The sequence below is a fragment of the Schistocerca americana genome, chromosome 6 (assembly GCF_021461395.2).
Source record: "Schistocerca americana isolate TAMUIC-IGC-003095 chromosome 6, iqSchAmer2.1, whole genome shotgun sequence".
NCBI lineage: Eukaryota > Metazoa > Arthropoda > Insecta > Orthoptera > Acrididae > Schistocerca > Schistocerca americana.
Window position 1 is genome coordinate 382099282 of NC_060124.1, and position 16844 is coordinate 382116125.

Genomic DNA, 16844 nt, shown 5'->3' on the forward strand with positions numbered 1-16844 from the left:
TCTTCAGCGATGAGAGTCGCTTCTGCCTTGGTGCCAATGATGGTCGTATGCGTGTTTGGCGCCGTGCAGGTGAGCGCCACAATCAGGACTGCATACGACCGAGGCACACAGGGCCAACACCCGGCATCATGGTGTGGGGAGCGATCTCCTACACTGGCCGTACACCACTGGTGATCGTCGAGGGGACACTGAATAGTGCACGGTACATCCAAACCGTCATCGAACCCATCGTTCTACCATTCCTAGACCGGCAAGGGAACTTGCTGTTCCAACAGGACAATGCACGTCCGCATGTATCCCGTGCCACCCAACGTGCTCTAGAAGGTGTAAGTCAACTACCCTGGCCAGCAAGATCTCCAGATCTGTCCCCCATTGAGCATGTTTGGGACTGGATGAAGCGTCGTCTCACGCGGTCTGCACGTCCAGCACGAACGCTGGTCCAACTGAGGCGCCAGGTGGAAATGGCATGGCAAGCCGTTCCACAGGACTACATCCAGCATCTCTACGATCGTCTCCATGGGAGAATAGCAGCCTGCATTGCTGCGAAAGGTGGATATACACTGTACTAGTGCCGACATTGTGCATGCTCTGTTGCCTGTGTCTATGTGCCTGTGGTTCTGTCAGTGTGATCATGTGATGTATCTGACCCCAGGAATGTGTCAATTAAGTTTCCCCTTCCTGGGACAATGAATTCACGGTGTTCTTATTTCAATTTCCAGGAGTGTAGTTGCCACTATTTAAGTTCCAACCCTCGTATTTATCACACGGCCCCTAGCCTCGATAACTACCTCAATTCAGCGAAGAATAGTATCCAGACATTTTCGCGTACATCATATGAAAAAATGGCTCTGAGCACTATGGGACTTAACATCTGAGGTATTCACTCCCCTAGAACTTAGAACTACTTAAACCTAACCAACCTAAGGACATCACACACATCCATGCCCGAGGCAGGATTCGAACCTGCGACCGTAGCGCATCATATGAAGTTAAAGCGTTGATTGGTAACAACATCCTATGAGACGACTAAATTACGCGGGCGTGGTCTGCTACGTTTCACCTAATGTCCCAAATAGTCCCAGACATCTTGCGTGGTTTTGATGATAGGAGCAATCGAGTTGCAGCGATGTGCCTTAGTGTTTGTCGAACCAGATACATAATCGTGGAGCCCTGTCAACACGGCTATTGTAATAATGGAAGACGAGAGTGTTTACAACGCATTCGTCTTGAAAACGTTAAAGAAAGTACAACATTTGCTCACCGGGGATGTTGAAATAAATATCCTGGTTCATGTTCACGGCAACCTGTATGTTTGGGCCCAAGTCCTGGTACGAAAAGCACCAACAAATATTACAGAGCCACCGCCAGCATGAACTATACCCTCCACACATTGAGCGCTAAACGCCTCAGTGTGTCACCAGTGTACTCCTCGCCTTGTGTCATTAGAACATACACAAAATCGCGACTCGTCGGACCATATTACGGGCATCCAATCAACTACTGTCCAGTGTTTGTGTTGTGTGGTCCTCTGAAGATGTGTAGCTTCATACGCCGCTGGGCGTAATTGCCTTTGGCGGGGTCCGTGATTTCAACTGTGCATTGTGTGCAATGCCCTTCGCAGTGTCCGAAAACTAATTTAGATCGACATGTGTTCACTGACGGTATCAATTCCTGTCGGGTTTGAAAGCCATTGTCATTGACAAAGCGGTACATTCGTCCTCAACTGCTGTCGGTTAGGCACTTTTCGCGACCAATTTTCTTACACAGTGTTACATAGAAGCCTGCGATACAGTATTCCTTGTAAACATGGTGGGCAGTCCGCCTTCTTTTGCAACAGATCAGGCAACTTAATTGGTGATGCGGCCCTAGGACATTCAAACACAATACGCTATGTGATCAAAAGTATCCGGACACCTGGCTGAAAACTGACTTACAAGTTCCTGGTACCCTCCATGGATAATGCTGGAATTCAGTATGGTGTTGGCCCATTCTTAGCCTTGATGACTCCTTCCACTCTCGCAGGCACACGTTCAGTCTGGTGCTGGAAGGTTTCTGGGGAATGGGAGCACATTCTTCACGGAGTGCTGCACTGAGGAGAGGTATCGGTGTCAGTCGGTGAGGCCTGGCACGAAGTCGGCGTTCTAAAACATCCCAAAGGTATTTTATAGGGCTCAGGTCAGGACTCTGTGCAGACCAGTCCATTACAGGAATGTTATTGTCGTGTAACCACTCCGCCACAGACCGTGCATTATGAACAGGTGCTCGACCGTGTTGAAAGATGCAATCGCCATCCCCGAATTGCTCTTCGACAGTGGGAAGCAAGATGGTGCTTAAAACATCAATGTAGGCCTGTGCTGCGATAGTGCCGCGCAAAACAACAAGGGGTGCAAACCCCACGGTGAAAACACGACCACACCATAAGATCACCGCCTCCGAATTTTACTGTTGGCACTACACACACTGACAGATGACGTTCAGTGGGCATTCGCCATACCCACACCCTGCCATAGGATCGTCACATTGTGTACCGTGATTCGTCACTTCACAGAACGTTTTTCCACTGTTCAGTCACCCAATGTTTGCGCCCCTTACACCAAGCGAGTGGTCGTTTGGCACTTACCGGCGTTATGCGTGGCATATGAGCAACCGTTCGACCATGAAATCCAAGATTTCTCACCTCCCACCTATCATAGTACTTTCAGTGGATCCTGATGCAGTTTGGAATTCCTGTGTGATGGTCTGGATAGATGTCTGCCTATTACACATTACGACCCTCTTCAACTGTCGGTGGTCTCTGTCAGTCAACAGACGTGGTCAGCCTGTACACTTTTGTGCTGTACGTGTGCCTTCACGTTTTCACTTCACTATCGCATCGGAAACAGTGGACTTAGGGATGTTCAGGAGTGTGGAAATGTGGCGTACAGACGTATGACACAAGTGACACGCTATCACCTCACCACGTTCGAAGTCCGTGAGTTCCGCGGAGCGCCCCATTCTGCATTCTCACAATGTCTAATGACTACTGAGGTCGCTGATATGGAGTGCCTGGCATTATGTGGCAGCAAATTGCATCTAATATGAAAAACGTACGTTTTGGTAGGTGTCCGGATACTTTTGATCACATACTGTATAGCCTTCAGCCGTTTGCGCTTCGCAGTTGAAATCTGTCAAAACTGCTGTCAGGTGTCACCGATTTCCTTAAGTTGGCTGATTTTAGTACAAAAGGATAGATGTATCAAAACTTCACACATGATGCGCCAGTGTTTCACGCATCTCAGTGTTTGTGATTTTCTATCTCCTGATCTAAAAGTCATACAATGATATAATTTTGTCTGTACGTTTAGTGGCATATGGAGATAATGTCTGAAAAATTTATTGCGAACAGAGTTGATACCAAAGAAATAATAAATTTAAACGTCATGAGCAATGCGGCAATTTTTCACGCATCTCAGTGTTTATGGCGTCATATGTCTTAACTATTGCGTTACCACGATATAATGCTGTAGGTGCATTTAGAGGCCGGCCGGAGTGGCCAATCGGTTCTAGGCGCTACAGTACGGAACTGCGCGACCGCTACAGTCGCAGGTTCGATTCCTGCCTCGGGCATGGATGTGTGTGATGTCCTTAGGTTAGTTAGGTTTAAGTAGTTCTAAGTTCTAGGGGACTTATGACCTCAGCAGTTGAGTCCCATAGTGCCCAGAGCCACTTTGCATTTAGAGGCATATGTGGAGACTGTCTGAGAAATGCGTTGTGAACAGTGTTAGTAGCGAAGAAGTAATAAATTTAAGAGTCTTGCGTGATGCAGTAGTTCTCCAAGCACCTAATTATTTGTGACGTCATATCTCCTGAATTACAATACGTAGGAGGTTCTTACCCCCACTACGAATGTTGTCTACAGTCAGCGATGTGTATACCAAGTTTGGTTCAGACGGTCCCGCTGATTCAGGAGGAGATGTGGAACGTATGCACATACATACACACATGCATACATCCACTTTTATAATACGCATCGATTCTGCTTATGCATTTAACGTTTCGCTGACAACGAGATCGTGAAAGAAGAAACATGGTGTCGACTTCAGCGCGCGGCTGACGACGACCTTGGCTTTACCTGGAATCTATACTTAGAGGAAACTCGTGGAGTAACGTAACCCAGACCGCGGCATCGGCATTCTAAGAATGGCAAGCACCAAAATTAGCACCCCAAGGTAAGTTTGTGTTTTAGAATTCTGTCTTTAGAGTCACAGCCTCAGAAGAAGGTTTTCTCGCCTCTCAGGGGTTACAGTTTCTAGGCTGTTCTACATCATCGTTAGATAATGTTAATGGCCTGCTAACGACTACCATTACGCGGTCAGGGTAAATGTCTCGCAGCCAACTGGAAACTGTTATGACCAACAGTTATTTCAAGGAACTTCCCATTCGCTTACCTGGAGCTACAAAGCGAATGCAGCGAAGTTTTGGCCGTAAAATTTCGCCATGCGCTTTGTGTGGCCGGTATCGGTAGGTAGGGAGCGCCAGAGTACAATAGTTAAGACAATGGACACGAATTCAAATCTGAGTCTGGCTCTCCTGATTTAGATGTTTCTGTGGTTTCCTTAAATCACCTGAATATCAGGATGGTTTCAACGAGAACACCACATGCAACAAACCACATCTTAGAAGCAGTATGATACGTATCTCCGTCAAAATTCTAGCAGACTTAAAAAGGACGTAGCTCTTCAATTAACTGAGTAGTACAGTAACTAGGTATTTTTCACTGTTCTGTGATGTATACTACACTGTCGGATGAACGTGGGGAAGTGATTTGAAATAATGTGTTACAGATGTGTTAACGAATCAGTTTTTTACGGGGCGACGTATTAGACTTCTCACAGAGCTTTTTGTGCAGTTTTGTTGATGTAATAGACAGTTAACCTTACAGATTTATGAGTACTTCACATCTGTCAGTTGAAGAAAACTGCGACACGTGATTTTAATACCGTCTGTTAACGCATTCCGTTGTCGCATTTAACAACACAAAGTGGACAAATGGTGACAGGAAGCCTGTGCGTGGCCGTGATTTTGCCTCTTCTTTTCGACGGATGCAAGACGTCGAGTGTCCCGATAGACCAATGAGGCGTCCAATCCACAGTTTGTGGACGGTGTAGTTCAGACCGAAAGTGATTCCCTGATATTTTGGGATTGTTTCACCTACCTTGACTTGGGCCTACTCACTGAGATTATTGTTGGCGTGGAATAGCGACGGTGGTTTTCGCTAAATCAAACGGCTTTCGGTTATACCGTGTTTTTCGTCTAGAGTTCTATCTGATTTCTAAAACTGCTCCAAATAACTGTGTAAGGTAGCAGATTTTGCACCTTAGATGATGCTACATCAGTACTAATACACCGAATACACAGAGATAGCCATTTAAAAAAAGAGATTATTGGCCCACCGGTAGGAAAGAATGGACGCAGAAAAGGTAGTTGTGTGTGTCATGTCAAACTAACGAGATGGCCGCAGAGGCTGGAACACGGCCGGAACCCTTCGTCGGCTGGCACTTCAGGCCACCAAAGACGTTGGGAGAGGCTGGACCATCACAACAAGAAGTCAGAAGGACCTATATGCGAAAGAGAGAAAGATGATTTTGCGCCACAGTGGAAAATTTGCGGAAGGCTGTGACGGGATTGGCGAAGAGCGCGTAGAGATACATATTAAGAGTTAGGCGGCAACAGTAACCGCGGGAGAATTCTGTGTCGTGATTGGCTACCAATGCGCACGGATGCATGCGGAGAAGAGCGGCCTAGTTTGCAAAAATCTGATAGGACTCTGGGGTCGGGACTGGACCGGAGCAGTCGCGGTGTCCGGCTGCCCAGATTGGAGAGCGTGGAGAGAAATAGGTTGGAGAAACTACCGGCATTGAGTCCAGTGGTTACTCTCCAAGTCTGAATAGTGTAGAGCATACGACTCCACACACGTAGCATTATCTGTACCTCTCAGAAGAGAAACAGATTTGTACTAACTTGTGGTGTTCATGTGCAATCTGAAGTGTACCAGTGCTGCCGCGCACTTGAGTCGACCAACTGCTTTTGGCCTATGTGCAAGTAGCTTGAGTATTGACTCGTGACGGAGTCCGTAACTGAACACTTACGTACAGGAGTTTACGGACGCAAATCACGTCCACGTTTGAGATTAAAGCCAAGCTCGCTCACGGGTAAGACGGCATTGCGACTTTCGCTGGGCCGACCGTCGTAATCATCACAGAGAATTACGGTGATATTAGCAATCATCACCCAAAGTAGGGCACTGTAATTCTAAATGAGTTCTCAGTCCACTAGCTCTTTGACGGGCGCTCTCTGAGTCTGTGTCCTTCAGGCAGAACTTCACTAGAGTCACCTGCGGGTTCAGTATTGCCTTAAGGAGTTAGGAAAAGAGGATACTTGTGCCAGTGATGGGCTAGTTAGGTTAGCGACTGTATTAGATTGGCCGGGAGGAGGGGCCGAGTGGTTCTAGGCGCTACAGTCTGGAACCGCACGCAGGTTCGAATCCTGCCTCGGGCATGGATATGTGTGTGATGTCCTTAGATTAGTTAGGTTTAAGTAGTTCTAAGTTCTAGGGGACTGATGACCTCAGCAGTTAAGTCCCATAGTGCTCAGAGCCATTTGAAGCCATTTTGTATTGGATTGTCATGTTAGGCTGGAAATATTGCTCATCCTGTTTTCTGAATAAATCTCAATTTGGTGTCATATGCTAATCACCGCATTATTGATTTCGTAGCTAGCAATCACCATATTTTTGTTTAATAATTAGAGTGTAATGATAATTTCGATGCAAACAATACTGCGGGCATAACCGCGCGTCTAAACAGAGCCAACTTACGTCAGGTAGCAACTCAAGGTCGACTTAGACTACCAGTAGATATTTTTCAATGTATCGATAATTTTACAATAAAACCTCCCGTACGTTGCAACCGTTTCTTCAAATAGCCGATCTTCGGTTTTCTATTGCTATTATAGATATCGAACAAAGACTGAAAAAATTTAAGACACCACCAAAGTTTTGAATTACGCGTTTCAAGATACACAGAATGTCACCAAACGATACCGACAAACTTTGAGGGCCTGTAGAGGGTATGTTGAGGAACAAATTGGGTGTAGAACCGGTGTCCGCAAACCTCATCTAACGACGCTGCAGTACGTCGAAGCTTTAGTCACCAGTGCCTAACCCTAGGCCATCCTTTCGGCAACAGACGTGACTTTGTATGCTGACAGGCCGTGAGCGAGATCTCTCGCAATGACGTTTGTTATTCTGTGATCGCGACTGATTGCCACGATCACCAGTGGCTATGAATGCGACGCTCTGTTGCCTTGGTGGATGACGGTTTCGGACACGGATTCACATCCACAGTTTACTTTTCTCCTGTATAACTAAAACATTGGAGATTTTGAAGGATTCCAGGAGAAAAACTGCGGATGGACACCTGTGTCCAAAATTGTCATCCAACAAGGCAACAGAACACTGCATTCATGAAGTAACTAGCTTCTGGTTCCTTATTTTATCAGTTCAGCTGATTTTTAACATTCTTCTCTTGCGTCACATCTCGATCGCTTCGATTCTCTCAGAAATTTCTTCCTCAAATTAAGGCCTATGTGTGATACCAGTAGACTTCTCTAGGCCAGGAAAGTCCTCTTCGCTAGTGCTAGTAAACTTTTTATGTCTTCCTTGCTTCGTCCGTTACGGGCTATTTTTCTGCCAAGATAACAGAATTTAATTAACTTTATCTACTTCATGACCACCAATTTTGATGTTAAGTTTCTCGCTATTCCCGTCTCTCCTACTTCTCATTACTTTTCTCGTTTTCTGGTTTATCCCCCATCCATATTCTGTACTCTGTAGGCTGTTCATTCCATTCAGCAGCTCCTGTAATTGTTTTGCACTATCACTGAGGATAGCAATGTTATCAGTGAATCTTATCATTGATATCCTTTCATCCTGAACTTTAATCCCAGTCTTGAACCTTTCTTTTATCTGTAATTGTTTCCTCGATGTGTAGGTTGAGCAGTAGGGGCCAAAAGACTGCATCACCTTTATTCTTGGCGATCCGATCTTACCGTCCCCTGTTGGTTCTTGTACATACTTACACCAGAAAGAAAAATGCTCCTATCATAGCACGAAAAGGCGGATATGTCCTGGGAAGAGATAGGGATTAAAAGAAGTGCACTAGCTTTCCGACTTGCCTCGCAGCTTCAAAGAAATTTAAATCGGAACATCTTGACATAATCGCGCCTTTTTACTTGTTGGTATTAATACCTATATCATGTAATAAAATGCTTGATGTCGTGTCGTATAAAATAACATATGTCGTCCAACGTGGAATTTGTCGTGTCGTGCAATATGGTGCAACGTATCAAACATTAGGATGCATGCATCCACACTTACTATTATAGATGCATCCCCACTTTCGCATACCTCCTACTGTAGACGCATCCCACTCCCCATACGCAGATACATTTGTGTCCATTTATTATTTCACCCCTCAGCATACATTTAACAGGTCACCATACATGTAAAAGGGTTTGTTTTTGGGGGAGAAATAGTCCCCTAGGGGAAAAATACCATCCTCCCACTAAGAAATCAAGAAATTGCTTTAGCGTCCTCTAGGAACAAATTCATCCTCAGAAATTTTATCCCCCTAGAAAAACGTTTTTTAGTCATTACATATGCTCTTCAGCCGTAAGATTTTCTATGGCTGGCGTATGTTACGGGTTTTGGGCACTGGATCAGGAACTGTAGCATATAAATTGCGACATGCAGGTGTGCCAACACCTCGCAGCTAAGAGTACTCAGTGTGCTGGGGATACAGGATTAACTTGTAAAAAAGCGCCTTTAGGTCAAGATGTTTCGATTTAGATGTCCTTGAATATACCAGATAAGTCGAAAAGCTAGTACCCTTTTTTTACGTCCCTCACTCTGCTCAGGCCATATTCTTCGCCTTTGTTTGTGCTATGATAGGTGCAATTTTCATTCTGGGTCCCAAGGTTTACCCTACAATAATCCTGACATTTTTGTAACCGACTAGATTTTTCTTGACTCGGGAAACGACTGATCCGGTTTAGTCTCTGGTAATACGAGATAATGAGACAACAGCTGAACATGAAATACTTTAATAATGATAACTGAAACCAACAGTGGTATTGTAATCCAACGTCGTTTATTCAAAACATGCTACCAGTGCCATCAACGCAAAAATCGCAGTGACAAAGATCAACGGAGTCTTGAAACGGAAGTAGTACAACTTATTCAGCATATAACGCCAGCATGTGCAACCAAAAAGATCAAGTGCATCAGGTTTCACAGGATTAGTGGATAAAAAATTTCGTATTGATTTTATCCAATTGGTTACCTACGTGCAAAGTCTGAACCGATTCGGACAAGTTAAAAGAATAGAAACACCCAGAAACATGTGTTTTTTACACGTTTTTGTATGTAAATTGCGAATGGTCCACATACAGATGGTGCCAATAGCTGAGCATGAAACACAATTGAAATCTTTTGCGAAAGGAATTAATCGATTCGCACAATTTGCCTGACGCCAGCTCCTGTTTGTCGTTCAAACTATGCTTAATATACTGTAACAACGCTACAGTAAGACAGATGTTCGAATGGCTATGAAAATGGCCGCTAATCCCGGCTAAACCAAGTAGCAACCGAGCCCTTCCCCCCCCCCCCCCCCCCTCCTAACACTACTCACCTGTCTGCCCCTTCCCAAACCACGAGTGCACGACCTTTCCAGAGATATTTTTACAACGCTTCCGCTCTGTAACAATTACCCTTATTTCCCTATGGCTTACTACAATTTTTCTCAGCATTTAAAACGTCTTGCACCATTTTACACTGTCGAACTCTTTTTATAGGTCGATAAATGATATGAGCGCGTCTTCATTTTTCTTCAGTCTTTCTCCCATTATCAAGCGGAACGTCAGAACTGCCTCTATGGCGCCTTTACCTCGGTATTATATCAACCAGTAATTACTAGTATAACTGACGATTAGGTTGAACTGTTTGGCGGTCACAGAGATTAATTAATAAGGACGATCAGACTACATCTCTGACAGTTGACCATGTCCCGTGGGACTCCAGCAAGATCCTTCTTGTGGACAAAATGAATCTGTCGCCGACTTCAATCATGTACCACTCGAAGTCACACATTGCTCTCATCCTTCCATTGAAACTGAATGCTAGATAGCCTACCCGTCTGTGGATTATGGTTTTGTATGTAATAAACTCACACACCAAAGTGATTCAATAAAAAAATTGTTTTATACAGTACATAGTCATCTGATCCTTATTGTTCAGTGAAATTACTAATATGTGAAAATCTTAAATTATCCACAGAAATGGATGCAGGAGGGAAGGAAGGAAAATTAGAGTTAGACATTCCATCGACGAAGTGGTCAATAGGGCCTGATCACGAGCTCGGATTGGAAAAGTGTGGGGAAGGAATATGGCTCTGTCTTTTTCCAAGAAACCAATCCCGCATTCACCATCATCGACCGAGCGAGGTGGCACAGTGGTTAGACACTGGAGTCGCATTCGGGAGGACGACGGTTCAATCCCGCGTCCGGCCATCCTGATTTAAGTTTTCCGTGATTTCCCTAAATCACTCCAGGCAAATGCCGGGATGGTTCCTCTGAAAGGGCACGGCCGACTTCCTTCCCCATCCTTCCCTAATCCGATGAGACCGATGACCACGCTGTTTGGTCTCCTTCCCCAAACAACCAACCAACCAACCATCATCGACTAGGAACACCGCAGATCGTTCTAAAAGCAGAACGCGATTTTTGTCTTGGTAAGTACAGAAACGTTGCAGGGACCTACCCGAGGGGTAAAACATGTTTCAAGCGAGACAATTCTGGCCGTAGAAAATGTTTCCCCCCGTCTCTTTAAAGAGTAGCACAGTGTGTTATGACGATGTCATCGGCATGACGTTTAGATGAGTCGGAATTTTCACGTACGAATAAGCTGCCAAAGTAAACCAGGAGGAAACGGAACTGAAAATGTGAAACACAAAAACGCCTGTGACGATACAGATTGACAAGGAAGAGGCTTTAAAGAACTTTTTTAAAAAATTTAATCACCTTCTTTTCTTTCAGTTCCATAGTCACTATGAACTAGTTAAAAGCTTTGCCCCATTGGAGATGCAACTTTTTGACAAAAATCGAAATTTGTTTATCGCTACTCTACTCCAAGAACCATAGTCAAATGATACTTCAAATCATGAGAAAGATACATTGACTGCATACTGAGACAAACTAACATGCACTTTCTGATGTCAAACATATTACTGCGTCGGAGCGTGGAAACAAATTTCCCTGTCATACTGGTATGCGAACACACATTTTTCATGCACGGGTATCCGTAAGCTCTAGTCAGCTTTCTTTCTTTCGTGTATACTGATATGTAAAGAGACTCTTCGCATTTCATGTAATCTTTGAACTTTACTTTCCGACAGAGTGTAATGTGTAAGCGTGTACATATACGTGACAGGAAAAGGTGGCTGTGGGCATCACAAGAGTGTGACGTCCATGTAATCTGGCAGTATCGATACGAGCTGGAGACATGTGCGGTGACCTGTTTCTCAGGACTGTCTTAGTTTATATAATTGTATCCAGTTTTGTATTGTCTGGAGCTTCCTATCATGTAAATAATGTGTGAAGTACTCGATGAGCTATCTTTTGTAAGAACTAAATTCGATTAGACTTCTAGTAGCTTTCTGTTTTATCACAGAAACAGTTAACCGAAAGTCAAAGAAACTAGTGGAACATATTTCGCCTTTTGTAATATGACGAAAGACCAGGCCTCTGACGCTTACGTTCTCGGATGAGGGTATGACGTCTATCGTCTTATCGTCTGCGAGCAGTCGACCACATTCCAGAGATGCTAACGACGGTAACAGGTGAATCTCTGACGGTTCTCACTGTTCCAGTGAACTTCGTTGTCCTGAGATAACAAAGTGTCCTTTTTGCAATCCGCTACAGTATGTTTCCAAATTCTCTGTACTCGGAATCTATGGTATGACTTCTCCTATTACATCCTTTTAAATATTGTTGACGAAGTGACTTATGACTTTCATTTAACTTTTCGGTCAAACCTGCACACATAGGTATAGATGTCAAACAAATAATAAACAACGAATTTATTGATGCGGATATTTTCCGTAGCAAGCATATAAATATTATTTTTATAAATTAAACGCAAAAGAAAATCCCACAAAACTGGAAGAAAGCGAAAGTAGGCCTAATATTAGCGTAGGCTACAACACAGATGCCAAAATTGTTTCCACTGAACCCACAAAAATAGGACTACTTGAGAAAAGTTAAAAACGGGATGACAAATACCAAACTAAAAGCAGAAGCTATTCATCTGGTTATCAAATAGGTTTTAGGAAAGAACGTTCCAACTGCTGATGCTAGTTTTACTTTACAGCTCACTGGAAAACGGCAGTGAAACAAAAAATTTAACGATTATATATTGCCGGCCGGGGTGGCCGAGCGGTTCTAAGCGTTACAGTCTGGAACCGCGCGACCGCTATGGTCGCGGGTTCGAATCCTGCCTCGGGCATGGATGTGTGTGATGTCCTTAGGTTAGTTCGGATTAAGTAGTTCTAAGATCTAGGGGACTGATGACTCAGAAGTTAAGTCCCATAGTGCTCAGAGCCATTTGAACCATTTGATTATAGATTCTCGGAAGCCTTTGAAAGTGTTTGAAGAGGAAACCCAGGGAACACAATGAAGTGTAGAGGGTACATCTTACATCTGCCATCTGTAACTTAGATCATGAACGAAAATGCATTATTTGTGCAGGTTCTAGATGGAGAAGTGACATACTTAGTCCCAACAAGCAAAGGAGTGAGACAACGATGCAAGTTATCACCTACCCTATCTAACGTCTGTATCGACGACGGCACACTGAAATGCCAAAAAAGCTAGTATAGGCATGCGTATTCAAATACAGATATATGTGAACAGGCAGGATACGGCGCAGCGGTGGGCAGCGCCTATATAAGGCGACAAGTATCTGGCGCATTTGTTAGATGGGTTACTATTGCTGCGGGCAACGGCCTTGCCGCAGTGGATACATCGGTTCCCGTCAAATCGCCGAAGTTAAGCGCCGTCGGACGTGGCCGGCACTTGGATGGGTGACCATCCGGGCCGCCATCTGCTGTTGCCATTTTTCGGGGTGCACTCAGCCTCGTGATGCCAATTGAGGAGCTACTCGACCGAATAGTAGCCTTGCCGCAGTGGATACATCGGTTCCCGTCAAATCGCCGAAGTTAAGCGCTGTCGGATGTGGCCAGCACTTGGTTGGTGACCATCCGGGCCGTCATGTGCTGTTGCCATTTTTCGGGGTGCACTCAGCCTCGTGATGCCAACTGAGGAGCTACTCGACCGAATAGTAGCGGCTCTGGTCACAGAAAACCATCATAACGACCGGGAGAGCAGTGTGCTGACCACACTCCCCTCCTATCCGCAACCTAATTTGAGAATGACACAGCGGTCGGATGGTCCCGATGGGTCACTTGTGGCTTGAAGATGGAGTGCTTACTGTTGCTGCAATGGTAGGTTTTTTTTTGGGGGGGGGGGGGGTGATTCATCAGTCTTCTGACTGGTTTGATGCGACCCGCCACGAATTCCTCTCCTGTGCCAACCTCTCAGAGTAATACTCGCAACCTACGTTCTCAATTATTTGCTGGATGTATTCCAATCTCTGTCTTCCTGTACAGTTTTTGCCCTCTTCAGCTCCCTGTACCACCATGTAAGTCATTCCCTCATGTCTTAACAGATGTCCTATCCTCCTGCCCCTTCTGATTATCAGTGTTCTCCATATATTCCTTTCCTCTCCGATTCTGCGCAGAACCTTCTCATCCCTTACCTTATCAATCCACATAATACTCATTTGTCTGCAGCACCACATCTCCAATGCTTCGATTCTCTTCTGTTCCGGTTTTCCCACAGTCCATGTTTCACTACCATACAATGCGGTACTCCAGACGTACGTACGTTCTCAGAAATTTCTTCCTCAAATTAAGGCCGATATATGATATTAGTAGACTTCTCTTGGCCAGGAATGCCCTTTTTGCCATTGCTAGTCTTCTTTTTTGATGTCCTCCTTGCTCCGTCCGTCATCCACGAAAGTGAAGTTAGTGCTGAATGTACCCCTGAAAAGACGCACTCAGAGAAGGAGCACAGTGTCACAATAGCTTTGACTGATGATTGCATCGTGTTCAAGGCTTTGGAAGTCAGTACGTCCATGCAACATTATGCCTCCCCAGACACATAACATCTGGACCACAAAATCGATCATGTTCCACAATGTTCTCGTGTGGATTACGTGTTACTACTTCTCACCATGTGAGATTACGCCCAGAATCACTACGCAAACTGAATCTGCTCTCATCCAAGAAGAGTATGTGATCCTACTGATCACCGGTCCGGTGCTTATGCTCTCGGCCAACATCACAAATCTTTGAAGACGAGACACTCACAAGTCAGCGTTATTGTGACACTGTACGCCTTCCAAACGTGCGTCTTTTCAGGGGTGTACTCGGCACTGACTTCATTTTTATGGATGACGATGCGTGACACGTTGAGGGCACTTGGAACGGGGGATATTTGGCGAAAGGGCTGGCCTGCCAATTCCACCCGGGTTAAATACCATCGAGCACACGTGGGATGCGTTAGGGAGACGTATTGCTGCACGTCTTCATAAACCAATGACCAGCAGATGCCAACCTCGATGGTAGAGGCATGGAACATGCTACCCAAGTATTCCTTACCAACCTTGTGGCCAGCATGGGAGCGCATTGCAGAACATGCACTGCTGACCATGGTGATCATACACCATGTAAAGGAGTTATATAATTTTTTAATGAATATATAGACACTAGTTCAACTACCAGAGATTGATGCGTAAAGCATTTGCTGAACAAAAGAAGCTTTACGCTCTTCGTTTGTTAGTTTTAGAATAAGTTACCTTTCGCTGTTATCCTGTCCTAGTGTTAAGACGTGTTATGCCATTTCTTACTGATAAAATTGCGTTAAATAATGAAAGTGATTTTGAAGCAGAGCGATTTCGTCTTTTGTGATACCATTGGTCCCAACTCCTGAAATTATGGAAAATTATTACTATTATTTTAATTTTACGCAGAAAATTTAGATGGAGGCGACGATCTTCACGGCGACGCTGGTCAACAATAGAGGTACGTGAATGTGTTCGTCTTTTTCCTTTCGTGGCCGCTACCGTCAATTTCAATATATTTGCCGCGACATTCAGAACCTGCAGTCTTCTTTTCATTTAATTCCGAAGTCCACGCATTTACGTTCTAAGATTAATACATGCATTTAACTGTAATTCTTTTTATCCAGGCTACAGGGGATGGTTGCACTCAAAATGTACGTGCCTCTATCCCGTTCGTATGTTCTCATACATTTGAGCGTGTACAAGCGTAACTATATTTAAGACTCATTTCCTACACAGTATTAACGCTTTTTTTTTCTGGCCACTCATTCGCAAATGTACGTAACCTCTTATTTGATGTAGTCAGTCGGCCGTATTCTCTAATAACATTATTGGTAACATTCAGTGGCTTAGTTTACACCATTGATCTTTGCCTGTGTCGCAACAGCGCTTCACGCGAAGTATTTATAACGCGACATCCACAATAACTTTTATTTCAAAATTTCGACGACCGACTGAATAAAGATTTTTCTAACAATAACAATAGCAGAAAATAATAATATAACAGGACGCGTTACAACCATATACCATGAACCGCCCTTTGTAATTTCCAGTGGACCATCATAATACGCGGTGACCTCAGTCTAACTATTATCGTCGAATAAAAGTCTCGTTTCTGTTCGTCTCAATGCGTAGTTACCTTCTACACTATACCGTAGCTATTGTTTCTACAGGGTGAAAAGTATTTAAACCGACAAACTCTGGGGGGTTGTAGGGGACATCAGAACAAATATTTTTCCCTAATGTCTTTTTTTCCTACGAGGATTATTGAAACCTTTGGAGGCCATATTACGCTCTTCAGTTGATAGAGGCCGTATTACGATCTTCAGTAGTTAGAGGGAGTATTACGCTCTTCAGTTGTAGGCAACTGCTGTCCATCAGTGCAGTAGTGCATTGTCTCTGTTTACTAATGGAGCGATACACCTGGAGTGAGTACACTGATATGGTTGGTGCGTACTACATAGCGCACCACAACGGACGAGCTGCACAGCGGGTTTATCAACAATATCCTAATCGCCGTATCCCGCATCATACGACATTTGATGCTGTGTACCAACGTCTGCGTGAGACCAGGTCATTTAGAAGGTTACCTGGACAGGGATGCCGTCGCTTGGTAAGAACGCTGCAAGTTGAGGAAGCTGTCTTGGAGCATGTGGAGCGGGATCCTTCAATCAGCACTAGTGCAACTGCACGTCACGTGGGGACGAATCAGACGAATGTAAGAACAGTCTTTCGAGAGCAATTGTTACGTCCATTTCACTTACAGCGTGTCCACAACCTGGAACCAGTTGATTATCCACCCAGAGCACAGTTTTCGCAGTGGTACCTGGAACAGTGTGAAATGCATCCTAGATATCCATCCTCTGTGTTGTTTACCGATGAAGTAACGTTCGGGCGTGATGGAGTCTTCAACATGCACAATTCGCATGTTTGGAGTGAGGATAACCCACATGCCACAGTTACTAGCGCTTATCAAGTGCGGTTCTTCGTTAATGTGTGGGTCGGTGTTTGTGGAGACTGTTTAATTGGGCCGTATCTGCTACCTAGTTTGCTGGTTTAATAAATTTGC

General features: G+C 44.6%; 1 protein-coding gene across 1 annotated transcript in view; it reads right to left on the bottom strand.

The window, feature by feature from the left end:
• The window catches only part of LOC124619470 (ATP-binding cassette subfamily G member 4-like), a 390958-nt gene that overhangs the window by 78367 nt on the left and 295747 nt on the right, over positions 1-16844 (bottom strand). The window lies entirely within an intron of this gene.